At 36.2% G+C, this 18,313-nt stretch overlaps 1 pseudogene; it reads left to right on the top strand.

The window, feature by feature from the left end:
• Positions 1–9,953: 9,953 nt before the first annotated feature.
• Positions 9,954–13,208, top strand: LOC124975663 (AP-3 complex subunit beta-1-like; annotated as a pseudogene).
• The last annotated feature ends 5,105 nt before the right edge of the window (positions 13,209–18,313 follow it).

Raw genomic sequence — 18,313 nt, 5'->3', positions numbered from 1 at the left:
TCATGACAGCTTTCATTTTAGGGATTCCAAAAGATGGGAATTCTTGGGAGCCCTGGGTAGCCTTCCACATGCATGGTGCTTCCTGGTAGAGGGAAATAACAGCGACTGCCCAGACTGCACAAAGACCCAATCCATCTCTCCTGTCCCCTAACGACTACAGAGGAAGACAGCATGGTTAGAAATTGTTCACCTAAAAGGGAACAGAGAAATGAAGCTCACGGCAGGGAAATGAGGTTCTACCCCTGAAGGTGCCTGACTTAATGATAGGTTCAGCATTATATCCAGGTGGGACTCTGGAACATTTGTGAAGACCACACCAGAGACTCAGGTCCTCACTGCCTGTAGAAGATGATGCCTTCTTCAGAATCACAAAGAAAGAACCCCTTCCTGACCCAACACAATGTCAGCAAGTAAAAAAAAAGAAGCAACAGCAGCTGTGGAATATAACAAGCAGATGTTTCTTGGAGGACACAAAAATAGAGAACCAAAACCCCACTTTTGAATAGATTAACATAAATTCCTGCACCAGAATCCTAGCAACAGAAGAGGTGTGCTCATTTCCAATCATCAAAAATATCTATTTCATTTTCTACTGCCCTGTACAACATAGGTTGACCATAACAATGTATTATGAGGCATCCGGAAATATCAAGAAAAACAGTCCCAAGAGACAAAACTACCCTGAGCACCAGGCTCACTGTCATACCTGTGGGAGAGGAAACTTAAAATATCTATAATTAATAGGTTGACAACTCAGAAAAGTAGACTTTAACAAATTAGCATCAGTGATAAAGAGGACATTGTATATTGATACTAGCCAATTTTTCTTTTTTCTTTTTTTGTTTTCTTTTTTGGTACCAGGGATTGAACCCAGGGGTGCTTAACCATTTAGCCACATCTCTAGCCATCTTTTGTATTTTATTTAGAGACGGGTCTCACTGAGTTGCTTAGGGCCTCCCTAAGTTGCTGAGGCTGGCTTTGAACTCCCAGTCCTGTTACCTCAGCCTACTGAACTGCTGGGATTACAGGCATGCACCACTACACCCAGCTACTAGTCTGATTTGCAAGAAGACAGTAGCTCTACATTGTATGAACCTAACATTAGAGCTTCAATGTATGTTAAAAAACTGACAGCGCCAAAAGGACAATTGATACGTCTATGATTTTACTTGGAGGCTTCAATATTTCTCTCTTTAAATTGAAAAGAACAAAGAGGGGGAAAATGCAGTAGGAAGATAGTCAATCAGCTCAATCCACTTGACTTATGGATCACTTTATTGAACAAGAGTAGAATACACATTTCTCTAATTTTTTTATGGAACATTCATCAGCTAGATAGCTTTCTAAGCCATGAAACACTACTTGAAAAATCTAAAAGAAGAGTAATCTCAGTAAGGTGTCATGATACACATCAGTAATGCCAGCAATTTGGGAGGCTGAGGGAGGATGATCCCAAGTTCAAGGTCAGCCTTGACAACTTAGTAAGTACCTGTCTCAAAAATGGAAAGAAAGGCTGAAGCTCAGTGGGTAGAATGCCTCAGAAATCTCACAATGTAAGTTCACAGACCACAAAAGAATTAAACTACAATGACAACATTAATAATAAATCAGTAACAAAATTAGTTCTGGAACACAGCAATTATTTTGAAAATGAGTGGTACACCTCCAGTTCATGGTTCAAACAGGAAGTCTCAAAGAAATTATAAACCTGTGTTTTTTTTGTTCTTTTGTTTTTTTATTTTATTTTATTTTATTTTATTTTATTTTATTTTATTGTAAACAAATGGGATACATGTTGTTTCTCTGTCTGTACATGGCATAAAGGCATACCATTTGTGTAATCATAAATTTACATAGGGTAATGTTGTTTGATTCATTCTGCCATTTTTTCCCTTCCCCCCCACCCCTCCTACCCCTCCCCTCCATCTATACAGTCCTTCCTTCCTCCATTCCTGCCCCCCTCCCTAAACCCAACTCCAACCCCAACACTAACCCTTCCCACCCCCCATTATGTGTCATCATCCACTTATTAGCGATATCATTCTTCCTTTGGTTTTTTGAGATTGGCTTATCTCACTTAGCATGATATTCTCCAGTTTCATCCATTTGCCTGCAAATGCCATAATTTTATCATTCTTTATGGCTGAGTAATATTCCATTGTATATATATACCACATTTTCTTTATCCATTCGTCAATTGAAGGACATCTAGGTTGGTTCCACAATCTGGCTATTGTGAACTGAGCAGCTGTGAACATTGATGTGGCTGTATCTCTGTAGTATGCTGATTTTAAGTCCTTTGGGTATAGGCCAAGGAGTGGGATAGCTGGGTCAAATGGTGGTTCCATTCCAAGTTTTCTAAGGAATCTCCACACTGCTTTCCAGAGTGGCTACACTAATTTGCAGCCCCACCAGCAATGTAAGAGTGTACCTTTCTCCCCACATCCTCGCCAACACCTGTTGTTGGTTGTATTCTTGATAATTGCCATTCTAATTGGGGTGAGATGGAATCTTAGGGTGCTTTTGATTTGCATTTCTCTTATTACTAGAGATGTTGAACATTTTTCCATACGTTTGTTGATTGCTTGTATATCTTCTTCTGTGAAGTGTCTATTCATTTCTTTAGCCCATTTGTCAATTGGATTATTTACATTCTTGGTGTAGAGTTTTTTGAGTTCTTTATAGATTCTGGAGATTAGTGCTCTATCTGAAGTATGATTGGCAAAGATTTTCTCCCACTCTGTAGGCTCTTTCTTCACATTGCTGATAGTTTCCTTTGCTGAGAGAAAGCTTTTTAGTTTGAATCTATCCCAGTTATTAATTCTTGCTTTTATTTCTTGTGCTATGGGAGTCCTGTTGAGGAAGTCTGGTCCTAAGCCGACATGTTGAAGCTCTGGACCTACTTTTTCTTCTATAAGATGCAAGGTCTCTGGTCTGATTCCGAGATCCTTAATCCATTTTGAGTTTAGTTTCGTGCATGGTGAGAGATATGGGTTTAGTTTCATTCTGTTGCATATGGATTTCCAATTCTCCCAGCACCATTTGTTGAAGAGGCTATTTTTTCTCCATTGCATATTTTTGGCCCCTTTGTCTAGTATGAGAAAATTGTATTTATTTGGGTTTGTGTCCGTGTCCTCTATTCTGTACCATTGATCCACCTTTCTATTTTGGTACCAATACCATGCCGTTTTTGTTACTATTGCTTTGTAGTAGAGTTGAAGATCTGGTATTGCGATACCCCCTGCTTCACTCTTTCTGCCAAGGATTGCTTTAGCTATTCTGGGTTTTTTATTCTTCCAGATGAATTTCATAATTTCTTGCTCTATTTCTGTAAGGTACATCATTGGGATTTTAATTGGAATTGCATTGAATCTGTATAGCACTTTAGGTAGTATGGCCATTTTGACAATATTAATTCTTCCTATCCAAGAACATGGGAGATCTTTCCATCTTCTAAGGTTTTCTTGAATTTCTTTCTTTACTGTTCTGTAGTTCTCATTGTAGAGGTCTTTCACCTCTTTTGTGAGATTGATTCCCAAATACTTTATTTTTTTCGAAGCTATTGTGAATGGGGTAGTTTTCCTAATTTCTCTTTCTGAAGATTCATCGCTTATGTATAAAAATGCCTTAGATTTATGTGCATTGATCTTATATCCCGCTACTTTACTGAATTCACTTATGAGTTCTAAAAGTTTTCTGGTGGAATTTCCTGGTTCCTCTAAGTATACAATCATATCATCAGCAAATAGGGATAGTTTGTGTTCTTCTTTTCCTATTCGTATCGCTTTAATTTCTTTGGTCTGTCTAATTGCTCTGGCTAGAGTTTCAAGGACGATATTGAATAGAAGTGGTGAAAGAGGGCATCCCTGCCTTGTTCCAGTTTTTAGAGGGAATGCTTTCAGTTTTTCACCATTTAGAATGATATTAGCCATGGGTTTAGCGTAGATGGCCTTTACAATGTTAAGGAATGTTCCCACTATCCCTATTTTTTCTAGTGTTTTGAGCATGAAGGGGTGCTGTATTTTATCAAATGCTTTTTCTGCATCTATCGAAATACTTATGTGATTCTTGACTTTAAGTCTATTGATATGGTGAATTACATTTATTGATTTCCTGATGTTGAACCAACCTTGCATCCCTGGGATGAAACCCACTTGATCATGGTGCACTATCTTTTTAATATGTTTTTGTATGCGATTTGCTAAAATTTTGTTTAGAATTTTTGCGTCGATGTTCATTAAGGACTATGAAAGCAGTACTTAGAGGAAGATTTATTTCATGGAGCGCATTTAATAAAAGAAGTAAAACTCAAAAAATAAATGACCTAACACTACAGCTCAAAGCCCTAGAAAAAGAAGAACAGACCAACACCAAAAGTAGTAGAAGACAGGAAATAGTTAAACTCAGAGCTGAAATCAACGAAATTGAAATGAAAGAAACAATACAAAAAATTGACAAAATAAATAGTTGGCTCTTCGAAAAAATAAACAAAATTGATAAACCTTTAGCCACACTAACAAAGAGAAGACAAGAGAATACCCAAATCACTAAAATTCGGAATGAACAAGGAAATATCACAACAGACAGGACTGAAATACAAAACATAATTGGAAGCTATTTTGAAAATCTATACTCCAACAAAATAGAAAATTTCGAAGACATCAACAGGTTTCTAGAGACATATGAATTGCCTAAACTGAACGAGGAGGACATACACAATTTAAATAGACCAATTTCAAGTAATGAAATAGAAGAAGTCATCAAAAGCCTTCCAACAAAGAAAAGTCCAGGACCAGATGGGTTCTCAGCCGAGTTCTACAAAACTTTTAAACTTGTGTTTTAATTAAATGAAAATACAAGATACTTGACATTGATGCCAAAAATCCAAGCAAAACTAAATAAATGAAAACATACTCTGTGTTCACTGATTAGAAATTTCAATATTATTGGGATGTCATTTTCTACCAATTCGATCTCATCTATAGGTTCAATGTAATCCCAATAACACAGTAAGTTTTTTTTCTCTTTCTGTTTTTCTATTTCCCACACACCTTCAACTCATGGTAACCACAGTTCTACTTTCTGCTTCTATGAGTTTGGCTATTTTTTTAGAATCCTTATTTAAGTGTGATGATGCTAAATTTGGCTCTATGTATCTGGTTTATTTAACTTAGTATAAAGACCTCATGTTCATCCATGTTATCACAAATAATAGAATTTCCCTTCTTGCTAGCTCCTGCATGGTATTTCCTTGAGTTTCTACTGTATTTCCTTTACCCATTCATGCACTGGTGGAGATGTGGGTTGTTTCTGTATCCAACCTGTAGTGAGTCATGCTGCATAAACATGGAAGGGCAGATATCTCTTTGAGATTACTTTTTCATTTTCTTTGTGTATGTACCCAGATGTGGAATTCTGGTTCATATGTAATAATTCTGTCTTATTTTTTTGAGGATCCTCTGTACCATTTTCCATAATGGTTGCATGGATTTATATTCCCTCCCAGGGTGCATGGTTCCCTTTCTTCACACTGTCACCAAGACTTACCTCTTGTCTTTTGGTGATAGCCATGCTACAAGTTGCATAGTGACATTTATTATGATTTTGATTTGCATTTTCTTTACTAGTGATACTGAGAATCTTCTCATGTACCATTTGTTTGTTTTCTTTGGAAAAATGTCTACTCAAGCACTCTGCCCATGTTTAATCATGTTATTTTATTATTACTACTGATGAGTTGAGGTCCTTATACACTTTGGATATTAACTTTTATCAGATAGATGGTTTGTAAATACCTTCTTCCATTCTGTCATTTGTCTTTTCATTTTTTAGAGTCAGTAAGGCTTTTTGTACATATTGATATGTTGATCCAAAATTTTTATGGAGAAGCAAAGGAACTAGTATAGTCAAAATAATTTTGAAAAAGAAGATTAATAAAGTTGGAGAACTCACACGAACCAGTTTCAAAACAATGTGAAAGCACAGAGCTCAAGGTGCTGCAGTATTGGCAAAAAGATGCAGATAGAGATGGATGGAGCAAAGCAAAGTGATGAGAAAAAAGACACAGAAATATAATTTACTGCTCTTAACAAATGTTCAGTGGAGGATGGATAATCTTTTCAACTAATGTCAGTAAGTTGACCACCATGTTCCAGAAAACCAATAATAAGCCTGGAGGCCTACCTTTTCTTATAGAAAAAGTAAGTAAAAATGTATATGTGACATAAATGTAAAGCATGAAATTATAAAAATCTTCAAGACATATAGGATAAAGTATGTGTGATCTTGGGTTTGGTATTGTTTTTAAATTCAACATTAGAAGTGTTATCCATAATAGAAAAAATATGGATTTTTTTCAAAATTAAAAACTTTTCTTCTTTAAAAAATGTCATGAAAAAATACAAAATAGAAGTGACAGGGAGAGAATATCTGCAAATCACAAATCTGATACAGGACATGTTAGAAAATATGAAGAACATGTAAAGCTTAGCCATTAAGGAAGAAAAAATAAAATAAAACACACTTAAAAACACAATAAAATTGGGTAAAACTGAACACAACCTTTTCAAAGAAGATAAGTGAATGGCAAACTTATGGAAAGATTCTCAACTTTGTGAATTATTAGATAAATGTATATTAAAACCATATTGAAATTGTAGTGTTCATATATTAGAATAGATAAAATAGCACTTTATACGTGACAATGTCAAATGTTGAGGATACAAAGTAACAGAAATTTTAACTCATTACTGGTAGGAATGCAATATGGTGTAGCCTCTCTGAAAAACTATTTGACAATTCCCTATAATTTGCAATCATGATATGATCCAGCATGATGCTTGCCAAAAGAAAAACTTATTCTCACACAAAAACTGTGCATAAATATTTGTAATAGCTTTGTTCATAATTATTCTCCAAATAATCCAGATATCCTCCAATAAAATATTGGAGTAGCAAATTGTGGTATTTGTATACAATAGAATGGTGCTTTAAATAAAAAGGTATAACCATTTACTCAACAACTTGGATAAATTATCAATTCTAAGTGAAAAAATCAGACCCAAAATCTCTATTGTTTGATTCTATTCATGTGACATTCTTAAAAAGAATGCAGAGTCAAATAAAGAGCAAAGAAACTATAAGGATTTGGGTGATAGAAGAAGGTTCATGAAAAGGAGACTGCCCACAAGTTGTAGATTGCTGAACATGTTCTACATAGTGCTCTGGATGGTGAATAAAGGATTCTGGACATTTGCAAAACCCTTAGAACAATTTATGTACACCATAAAATGTAAACATTATTGCATGCAAAATGTGAATCTCACTGAAAGGGATAGGAAATAATGAATGATCTAAGTTTAGTAATCCCTCCTATCTTTAGTTTCAGTTATCTGCTATCAACCTCAATTTAAAAACATTAAGTGGGAATTCCAGTAATAAACAATTCATATATTATGAGTGGTACACTGTTCTAAATAGCATAATAACATATCTCTTCTCACTTCATCATGCACAGCACATGAATCATTACTTTGTCCAGTGTATCCACACTGTATGCACCACCTTCCTGTTATTGTCTTAGTAGTTGTCCAGGTAATCAAATCAACTGTCATGGTATCATAGGGCCTGTGTTTAGCTAACCTTTATTTCTGCACAATGTGCCCTTTGATAAGTTCTTAAGCCTTACAGTGTATTCTTTAATTTTCAGTGTCAACTAGAGAAGTGACCTAGTATTTTGATTACTTACACTTTGGTTTCCAATATAGATTGACTGGAACTTGCTGCTAATATGTTGTTTGTTCTCTAAGAAATATCTCATGTATCTCTTTCCTTCTGACAGAATAGCAGACTAACTGAGAATATATATACATATATACATATATATATATATATATATATATATATATATATATAAATGAATCTATTTCAGAGCTGACTGTGATAGTTTAGATTTTATACCTAACTTTATAAACTGATTATGAGTCTGCTCGCAGCCTGGAATAGCATTTAAATAAATTTTATTTCTTTGCATCTAGGCCATTGGAAGCCCATGTAAATTTATTTTGCAAAGAGCCTCTACATATGAATGAAACAACTAAAAACATTTACATATGATAGGAATGCTTACTTTGATGAGAAAAGGCATATTCTTTCACAGTTTCAGTGACAAAAAATGCAATGATATTTAAAATATTTCTATTGGATAGGGTTGACTTTTGAAAACACTCATGGAAGAGCTTCTTTTGAGAATCTGATGTCTCAGTTTCTCTATAAATTCAAAAGCACATCAAATATGTGCCTATGGATCTAATTCTAAACAATAACTTTCTTTTGTCAAATATTCACAATTTTTCCTGCTATACATTTAGCAGGATAAAGAAAATCACTCAAGCCTTTCTCTGTTTTCAGGAGTCCTCTTCAGTTTTCAACAAAACCACCAGGTAATGATTGTGTTGATTAATATCATATCAAGACTAGCTAGGCCTTCCCACCCAGTGAACCATGACTCTGACCACAGTGATGAATTACTCAGAAACACACCACAGGGTTTAGCAATTCTTGGGATTTTTCCCCCCCAGGAAAACTAAGAGCAGGTGAAATAGTAAGGTGTGAAAGTCCAAGTGGTGATTCAGCATGAAATCACCTCCCAGACATAATCCCAGACTTCTGAGAGTTCCTCTAAATTATTCATGCCTCTTGGTGTGCAATTGCGGAGACACTTCTGCCCTAATGTGCCTTCTTTTAATACTGTTTCAGCAGTGTGGATGGTAATGACAATCCTATCTTTTGTTTGTTCGCTTTGGGGGAGTGCTTATGGAATTGATATGATGTAAAAGGGACTCTTTGGTAGAGTCCTGAAATCTGATCAGGAAAGAGCAATGCTGGGTTAGTGTTTTGTTAAATTTTTTCATATCACACTTATTAAAATGGAAATTTAATAATAATAAATACACCAAATACTTGAGATGTGCCAGGTTACGTATGTTCATTTTCTTTGCAACTACCATAAGATCTTCACCAAAGGATCACAAGCTCCGAAATATTAAGGAACATGTCTGAGGTCATACAGGCAAGAAAGAGGAGACAGGAACTCAACCTTGGTCTGTGATCCTTGATGAGAATGATTGTAAGTCAACTTTTAGAACTGATGTATTTTTGGGGGTGTTTTGCAATGAATCAGATTTTCATGTAGTACAGATGTTCTAATGCAGAGGTTTCAAATGCTGATGATATTTCTCTATAACGAGTTGAAGCTTGAAAGTATGTATGCCTTCATTTGAAGATAAAGAAGAAGACAGGGTTAATTGCTCAACTGGACGTGAAGGGCAGAGTGGGAGCACCTGGGAGTGGGAGCAACTGAGCATCTGTTTGTGGTAGGTCCTGTGTCAGACACATGGGCTGTGAGTTTTTTCCTTCAGAAACACTGTCAAGATTCATAGGAAGAACTAGTCCTGGGGAGAAAGACAAGGGTAGGTACTAGAGAAGTTTAAGCTACAGTTAACATAAGAAAGAGTCCGCTGATGAAGTACCCAAGGCAGGATAGGAAGTGAGAGAGAAATACAAATGTTCCTGGGGGAAGCCAAATTATTGTATGCATTGCAGTGTGCAACCATTTATGTCACTTTAGAGAGCTTTGAATATTCAAAAATATCCCAGAAAAGAAAGAAATAAAATGTAAGTGGGACATTAATGGTGAAGAAAAACTGAAGAAATTTCAGATTTTTTTTCCCCTAAAATGAGGCCAGACAGTTTCATGGATGAACTTTATAAAAGAATAAAACGTATGTAAAAATACTCCTCCACTAAAAAAGTCTGAATTTCACAATGATGTGATAACAAATTTTATCCCTCACTTTAATAATATTTTTAAAAGTTTTATAATATTTTCATTAGAAGCCCACAGGACCAACCCAACCCCCGCCAGCACCATGGCAATGTCCAGCAACAGGGCAATGTCCAGCAACAGTTTTGTGTACACTGAGCAGTCTGGAGGAGGGGAAACGGCGGAGCTGGCTCAGTAGGCGACCTTGACCATTTTCCCATCCTGTGCCTTTGGCCTCTTTAGCAGCGATTTGAAGAAGAATGAAGATCTAAAACAAATGTTGGACAGCAGCAAAGATTCAGCTAAATTGGATGCTATGAAAGCGATTGTTGGGATGATTGCAAAAGCGAAAAATGCATCTGAACTGTTTCCTGCTGTTGTGAAGAATGTGGCCAGTAAAAATATTGAGATCAAGAAGTTGGTGTATGTTTACCTGGTCTGATACGCTGAAGAGCAGCAGGATCTGGCACTCTTGTCTATAAGCACTTTTCAGCGAGCTCTGAAGGACCCAAATCAACTAATCCATGCAAGCACTTTAAGAGTTCTGTCAAGTATTAGAGTGCCTATTATTGTTCCTATCATGATGCTCGCTATTAAGAAAGCTTCTGCTGACTTATCACCCTGTTAGGAAGAATGCAGCCCATGCAATACAGAAACTGTACAGTCTTGATCCAGAGCAAAAGGAAATGTTGATTGAAGTAATTGAAATACTTTTGAAAGATAAAAGCACATTGATAGCTGGCAGTGTTGTGATGGCTTTTGAAGAAGTATGCCCAAAGAATAGATCTGATTCACAAGAATTACCAAAAGCTTTGTAACTTATTAGTTGATGTAGAAGAGTGGGGGCAGGTGGTCATAATCCACATGCTAATTCGATATGCTGGTACACAGTTTGTCAGTCCTTGGAAAGAGGATGATGGTCTAGAAGACAATGAAAATAATTTTTATGAATCTGATGATGAACAGAAGGAAAAGACTGAAGACAGGGACAGGAAGAAGCCATATACTATGGATCCAGACCATAGACTCTTAATTAGAAATACAAAGCCTTTACTTCAGAGCAGGAATGCAGAAGTGGTTATGGCAGTTGCTCAGTTGTACTGGCACATATCGTCAAAGTCAGAAGCTGGCATTGTTTCTAAATCACTAGTGCCCTTACTTCATAGCAATATTTTGTATTGTCCTACAAAATATAGCAACTATGTCAATTCAAAGAAAGGGCCTGTTTGAACCTTACCTGAAGAGTTTCTATGTTAGGTCTACCGATCCAACTATGATCAAGACACTGAAGCTTGAAATTTTGACACTTAGCAAATGAAGCCAACATATCAACTCTTTTACAAGAATTTCAGACCTACATGAAAAGTCAGGAAAAAAAAATTTGCAGCAGCCACTCTTCAGACTATAGGCAGATGTGCAACCAACATCTCAGATGTCACAGACACCTGCCTCAATGGCCTGGGATTTCTGCTCTCCAACAGGGATGAAATAGTTGTTTCTGAAATTGTAGTTGTTATAAAGTAATTACTACAAATGCAACCTGCATAACATGAAGAAATTATTAAACATATGGCCAAACTCTTGGACAGTATCACTGTTACTGTGGCTAGAGCAAGTATTCTTTGGCTAATTGGAGAAAACTGTGAGTGATTTCCTAAAATTTCCCCTGATGTTTTGAGGAAGATGGCTAAAAACTTTACAAGTGAAGATGATCTGGTAAAACTGCAGATTTTAAATCTTGGAGCAAATCTGTAATTAACCAATCCAAACAGACAAAATTGTTTACCCAGTACATATGAAATCTTGGCAAGTATGATCAAAACTACAATATCAGAGACTGTACAGTATTTATAAGACAGCTTATTGTTCCAAATGAGAAGAGGGGAGTTTTAAGTAAATATGCCAGAAAATATTCCTAGCTCAAAAAGCTGCACCACTGCTTGAGTCTCCTTTTAAAGATAGGGATCATTTCCAGCTTGGCACCTTATCTCATACTCTCAACATTAAAGCTTCTGGGTACCTGGAATTATCTAACTGGCCAGAGGTAGTGCCTGTCCCATCAGTTAGAAATGTAGAAGTAGAGTTGGCAAAACAATGGACCCCAGCATGAAAAGCAAAGAAAGAAAATCCTGCTAAGAAGTTTTACTCTGAATCTGAGGAAGAGGAAGACTCTTCTGATAGCAGCAGTGACAGTGAGTGCAAATATGGAAGTGAGAGTAGAGAAGGAGGCAAAAGAGGAAGAAGACAGTAGTGAAGACAGCAGTGAGGATTCCACTAGTGAGGAAGAGAGTGAGAGTGAAAATGAGTCCGAAGCAGAAAACAAAAGAACAGCCACGAGGAACTCAAAAAACAAAGGGAAAAGTGATATTGAAAATGGGAAGAAGAAAAATGAAAAATTTGAAACTTCAGGTTCTTCTGATGCTGAATCTAGTTCAATAGAAATTTCTTCAGATTCTGAGTCAGAATCTGAAAGTGAATCTGAATCCAGAAAAGCTACTAAGGAGAAAGGAAAAAAAAATGAAGCAAGATTGAAATCTTTCCAAAGATGTTTCACTTCTGGATCTAGATGATTTTAACCCAGTATCCACTCCATTTGCACTTCCCACACCAGCTCTTTCTCCAAGCTTGATAGCTGATCTTGAAGGTTTAAACTTGTCAACTTCTTCATCAGTCTTCAGTGTCAGTACTCCTGTCTTTGTACCAATGAAAACTCATGTGCTGCTTCATCGAATGAATGGAAAAGGACTGGCTGCCAATAACTTCTTTCCAAGACAACCTTGTATTTTTGGTGATAAGATGGTCTCTGTACAAATAATTCTGATAATGCTTCTGATTGAAAGATAGAAAATATCCGCATAGGGGAAAAAAACTTTGTATACACATGCAAACGTATGTTTTTCATCCAAAAGACATGCTGGAGTCTGAGGGATCCATTACTGTTTCAATGGGTATTGAATTCTGTGACTCTACACAAACTGCCAGTTTCCAGTTGTGCACCAAGGATGATTGCTTCAAAGTTAATATTCAGCCACCTGTTGGAGAACTGCTTTTACCTGTGGCCATGTCAGAAAAAGATTTTAAGAAAGAGCAAGGAATGCTGACAGGAATGAATGAAACTTCTGCTGTTATTATTGCTGCACCCCAGAATTTCACTCCATCCATGGTCCTTCAGAAGGTTGTAAATGTAGCCAACATTGGTGCAGTACCTTCTTGCCAAGATAATATACACAGGTTTGCAGCTAAAACTGTGCACAGTGGGTCAATGATGCTAGTCACAGTGGAAACGAAGGAAGGCTCCACAGCCCAGCTTATCATAAACACTGAGAAAACTGTGATTGGTTCTGTTCTGCTGTGGGAGCTGAAGCCTTTCCTGTCCCAGGGGTAACCTGCTTACATCTGGACTTCGGAATCTGTCACACAAAAAAGTGCCTGGCATCCACTACTGCTGCCTTTCATTTATAATAATAGCCCTTCCATTTGGCAGTGGAGGAAGAATACACTCTTACATTCTTGTTTCCTGCTTTAGAATGCTAGTGTGTATCCATCATGTATGCAATACTTTCCCCCTTTTCGCTTTGCTAGCCAAAGAACATATATTTTACTGTCAGTTATCTCGACTCCTGAATCCATGTGTGAGTTTTTCTGTCCTACTTCTTTTGGCCTCCTCATCTTCCTTCTCTTTTTTGACAATGATGGACATGAATCAGATATTTAAAGTGTATTGGAAATCATCTTCCCTTCAACAGTAAGCAAACATTGCAAAGAAATAGCTTGGTGTAGGAAAATTAGATAGCATACCTTTTCAAATTAAATGCAAAAACATGGTCTCTGCAAAAATTTTGTTCTTTTAATTTCCTGATATTGTAATTGATTACTGACAGCTGTCACAAATTTTTTTCTGAATAATAAGATAAATAAACTAGCACATAAATAAAAAAATTGCATTAACTTCTATCAAGTTTTAAAAACTCTTGTGACACAGTGATTCTGCGTCATTGAAATTTTCTTAAAAATTTCACAGGAGATATGCAGAGCAAGAAAGCTTTTTGTGCAATAGCAAAATACTTTTAATAATCAGATGGTCATGAAGTAGTGGGAATTAATTATGTTCTATGAAATCCACAAAAGTTCATAAGAATGTTAAAAAGAATGAAATGTGTCAACATGAACTAGTGACTTGGGGAATGTGATTAATTCTTTTTAAAGGAGTCTAAAACAGATATCTCTCTCTTTTTTTCTAGTATTAAAAGATAAAGAGAGTGAGAGATACAAATATGGATACTGATTAAGGATAGGAATAGAGCTAGAGATAGGGAGTGGGTAGAGGAAAATAGAGATAGGAATAGATAGACAGAAGTAGAGATGTAGACACAAAGACCTAAGTAGAGCTAGACACAGAGGTAGTGTGTGAAATATGGAGCAACCCCAGGATGTCTGTATAAAGACCATTTCCAGAGGCATGTTCAGGAAGCTGCTGATAATTTTCCTCTAGAAATAGGACTGTGGATTTAATATCGGCTCTAGGCTAATGATTATGAGATCTTTCATAATCCAAAATTATGAGATATTTCAGATACATACACACACAAAATGTAATAATAGACATCATTTTTTGCCTGACGGTTTATAAAATAAAATATTGTGAAGATACTGACCCTAGTTTTCTCCTAAGAAGGGAAAGCCCTTCTTTCTAGAGGTAACCATATCTTGAGTTGATGCTTGTGCATTTCACATATGGCTTTGTACACGGACAAAGAGTGTTCAGGGGTGGAGGGAGCCCAAATGTGGCTGCAGGGTTTTCATTGCATCTCATGCATGGTGTCACTGAGGTATAAATGCAAATGTACACATGTAGATTTGCAAAACTTCCTAATCATTTCACATATTTTTATATTTGTAGAATTGTATCCTAATATGTATAGCATTTTATACCTTTTTTTTCGTACTCTTATTATCTCCACCCTCAGGTCAATGTGTTCTTTCAGGTTTTTGAATGGTTTCTTTTTCATATATTTTTCTTTTTTTCATATGGATGTGTATTCATGAGGCACTCATTTTCATTGCTCACAGCATTTCTGGAGTGAAGACATATGGATTTTTTAGCAGGTTCTTCTGTTACTGCATCCTGAGAGCATTTCCATGTGTCACCATGAATGATCATGTGTAGGTTGTGTCTCTATACACACACCAAGGAATGCAGTTGCTAGGTGGTAGCAAAGGTACATTTTCTCATCTACTTCATACTGCTAAATTCCTTCATTTTACATAACTATTTGCATGTACATGGTTTTTCTTAGACTTATGGCTTATAAAATAGTGTCACAGGAAGCCTTAATTTCCATTTCTGAATTATTAGTACCAAGATTAGTCATATGTGGTAGAAATGACTCTTGAGCTTTCTTCTGTTTCTAAGCACACAGAAGACTGCACTTTGTAACCCCAATTAATCCTTTGTGGGTGAAGAGTATAAAGAGTGGTGTATATATGGAGTATATCCTTCAAAAAACTTACTTTTGTCTTAGTACCACCTTTGGAATGCAGAAAATTTTGCAAACTGATACCCACTATAACATCTTGTTACACTGGTTCCTACCATTACTATATAAAAGTCATTTTTTTTACATGAGGTATAAAAATCATGTGATTTTCCTTTTTAAAGTAGTGAATCACTAATCTGGAATCAGTCTTTCATTCCTGGGAGGAACCTAACTTGGATTTTATCTTTTTAATATATTGTTGGCTGAGGTTTTCTAAAATTCTATTAAGATATTTCAGTTCATACCCATAAATAATTTTGATCTGAAGATTTTCTTTTTCATGTACCTAAATTTAGGGTTTGAGTTATAATAGTCCTCTATTGTAATTACTAGCATTCCTTGTTTTTTTTTTAATTCTCTTGGAACGTCTTGCATAAGACTGAAATTCTCTGTTCCTTGAATATTCGATATAAATCACTTAATAAATGCAAGCCCTATTATTGTTTTCTATATTTTTTAATGATCATTAGTTATTTATTGGTATTTGTATTTATCTACACACTTAGCTGTACACAAAGAGTTTGAGACATCATATTTACATTTAAATAAGAACAACAAATAGAATAAGAGGTCAAGCCTATTATTTTAAACAAACCAAAAAGTTCAAGAAAAGGAGAAATACAAACATGTCAATATATGAGCAGTGCTTGAATTTTGAACTTGGTTTCATCAATCACTGGCTTCTGCTTGAGATGTAAATCTTCATCACTAACACACATATCAGATGACTTCATATAAAACATGAAAATCACAATTTAATAATTCACAATTATTAATATTTACTTCAAGACAACAATGAACATAATTACTGAAAAGAAACAATTAGTAGTGTCTGTATTTTAACATTTCTATAGATAAAATCAGAATAATAATGTAGGTTGAGACTACTTTCAAACAACTGATCAGTCTGCATTTTAAATATGTAGCCCACTGGGCTGGGGTTATGGCTCAGTGGTAGGCACTTGCCTAGCATGTGTGAGGTACTGGGTTCGATCCTCAGCAACACATATAAATAAGTGAAAAAAATAAAGGTCTCTCAATATCTAAAAGATACTTTAAAAAATGTAGCCCACTTTCCCATCAGCCCTGTAAAGGTGGAGGATAAAATCAGTCTGATTTTTTTTTTCCTACTTGCTTAGCATCAATCATGGGTGACTGAATCTCCAGAAGTTTGCTTTAAATTGAACAGTCCTTTAAACTAATATTGTATTCTTAAAGTGAGATGAAGTTGGCATCTAAGAAAAAAGAAACACTTTTTTGATCCCCAAAGAGACTTTAAGAAAGCCAAAGATCACATAAGCAGTCTGTTTGGCAGCAGCAATAGCATAAGGAAGAGCTATTACTAAACATGGCAGTGCCCACCAGGATGCAGGGATCTGCACACATAATCTCATTTTGTTAGTTGCAATATTATTTTTGTTCTCTGCAAATTGGACAATAAGTATTTGGTAAGACAAGCAATGTTCTCTTAAAGAAATAGTTGGTAAAAGAACTTATAAGAGATTAGCAAAGTCAGGCCTGCTCTGGTCCAGTCCATCACAATATTAATGAATCACATATGACTGCCAGAGTGTCTATAGGACCACTGAGCAAGACTCTGGCTGCTGGAAAAATGTCTCAGAGTTGAGATGCTGACAGAGACTGTAAATGCATAGTTGTGCCTTGGAAGCATCTACTAATATGGAGCAAAAACACACATATACACACATAATTCTTTATTATCTCCTTGCAATGTTCCAACTCTAAAATGTATTTTTTAATTGAAATGAGTTGTCTTTTTGATACAAGAATATTATCTATTTTTCTAGCTTAAATTTTTAGAATAGGTTTTTTTGTTGTTGTTGTTCTGTAGATTAAGAATGTACCTTGAAGAAGTGACTTATCATTTTCCAAAAACCATAATCCTTAGAAACTTTTGAAGGAGGGAACAGATACATAGAGGTGAACTCTGCAACTCAGTATTTGAGAACTGTAGATCCTCATTAATAGAAATTGTTGAATTTTTCCTGTATGGGGAGAGGATATGACTGGATACAGTGAATTGCCTAGACTTAAAATTAAACCTTCAAAAGTAGATTTGCACTGGGCACAGTGGCACATGCCTATAATCCCAGCAGTTTGGGAGGGTGAAATAGGAGGATCGTAAGGTCCAGGCCAGCCTCAGCAAATTAGTGAGACTCTGCCTCAAAAAAAAAAAATGATTGGGGTGGTGCTGGGGATGTCCCTCACTGGTTAAGAGCCCTGGGTTCAATCCCCAGTTCAAAAACAAACAAACAAAAAAAAAAGCAGATTCACTTGTATCCACTGAATGTCTGGGATCTTTCACTCCATTCCATCTCAGTGTGAATAATAAAGTCATGCTTTGATTGATGTGTTTTCTCTGTTTATTTCATTTTGTTTCTGGTCTTACAGAAGTACATACTGTGTTTCCTGTCTTTTAAGTCTCTGAATGGTAGGTGCTTTCCTTTTGTTGACTGTACAGAGGGGAGAGGCGATGCCTCTTAAAGGGCCTAAGCTCTTACCTTTCAGAGATCCCAGCCTGGCATCATCTCTGAACTTGTTAGAAAAGCAGACTATTGGGCCCCACCCGAAGACTACTGAATCAGTGCCAGCCTCTAAATAACCACAGGGATGAAAATGCAAATCAGAGTCTAAGAAGCATTGTTCTGGAGCACCTTCATTCTTCCATGGTGAGGCATTATCTCCCTGGCCATTCTCTCGCATAGAAAAAGATGTAGCTCTTTGAACACTGGCCCATTTTTGGAAAGACATGACTGACATTCATCCACACTCTGTATGTGGCCACATTCATTGTTTGGAGACATCTACCCTCAGGGTGGGGGGATTAGTATGGTTACAGTAAGACATGAGGTGGGACTTAGTCACATTCAGTGGTCCCAAATCCAGGGAGAAAATTAATCCAGTCTGTCTATAGTAGAAATTGACGATCATC

The sequence above is a fragment of the Sciurus carolinensis genome, unplaced genomic scaffold (assembly GCF_902686445.1).
Source record: "Sciurus carolinensis unplaced genomic scaffold, mSciCar1.2, whole genome shotgun sequence".
NCBI classification, from domain to species: domain Eukaryota; kingdom Metazoa; phylum Chordata; class Mammalia; order Rodentia; family Sciuridae; genus Sciurus; species Sciurus carolinensis.
This window is presented reverse-complemented; position numbering and strand designations above follow the sequence as displayed.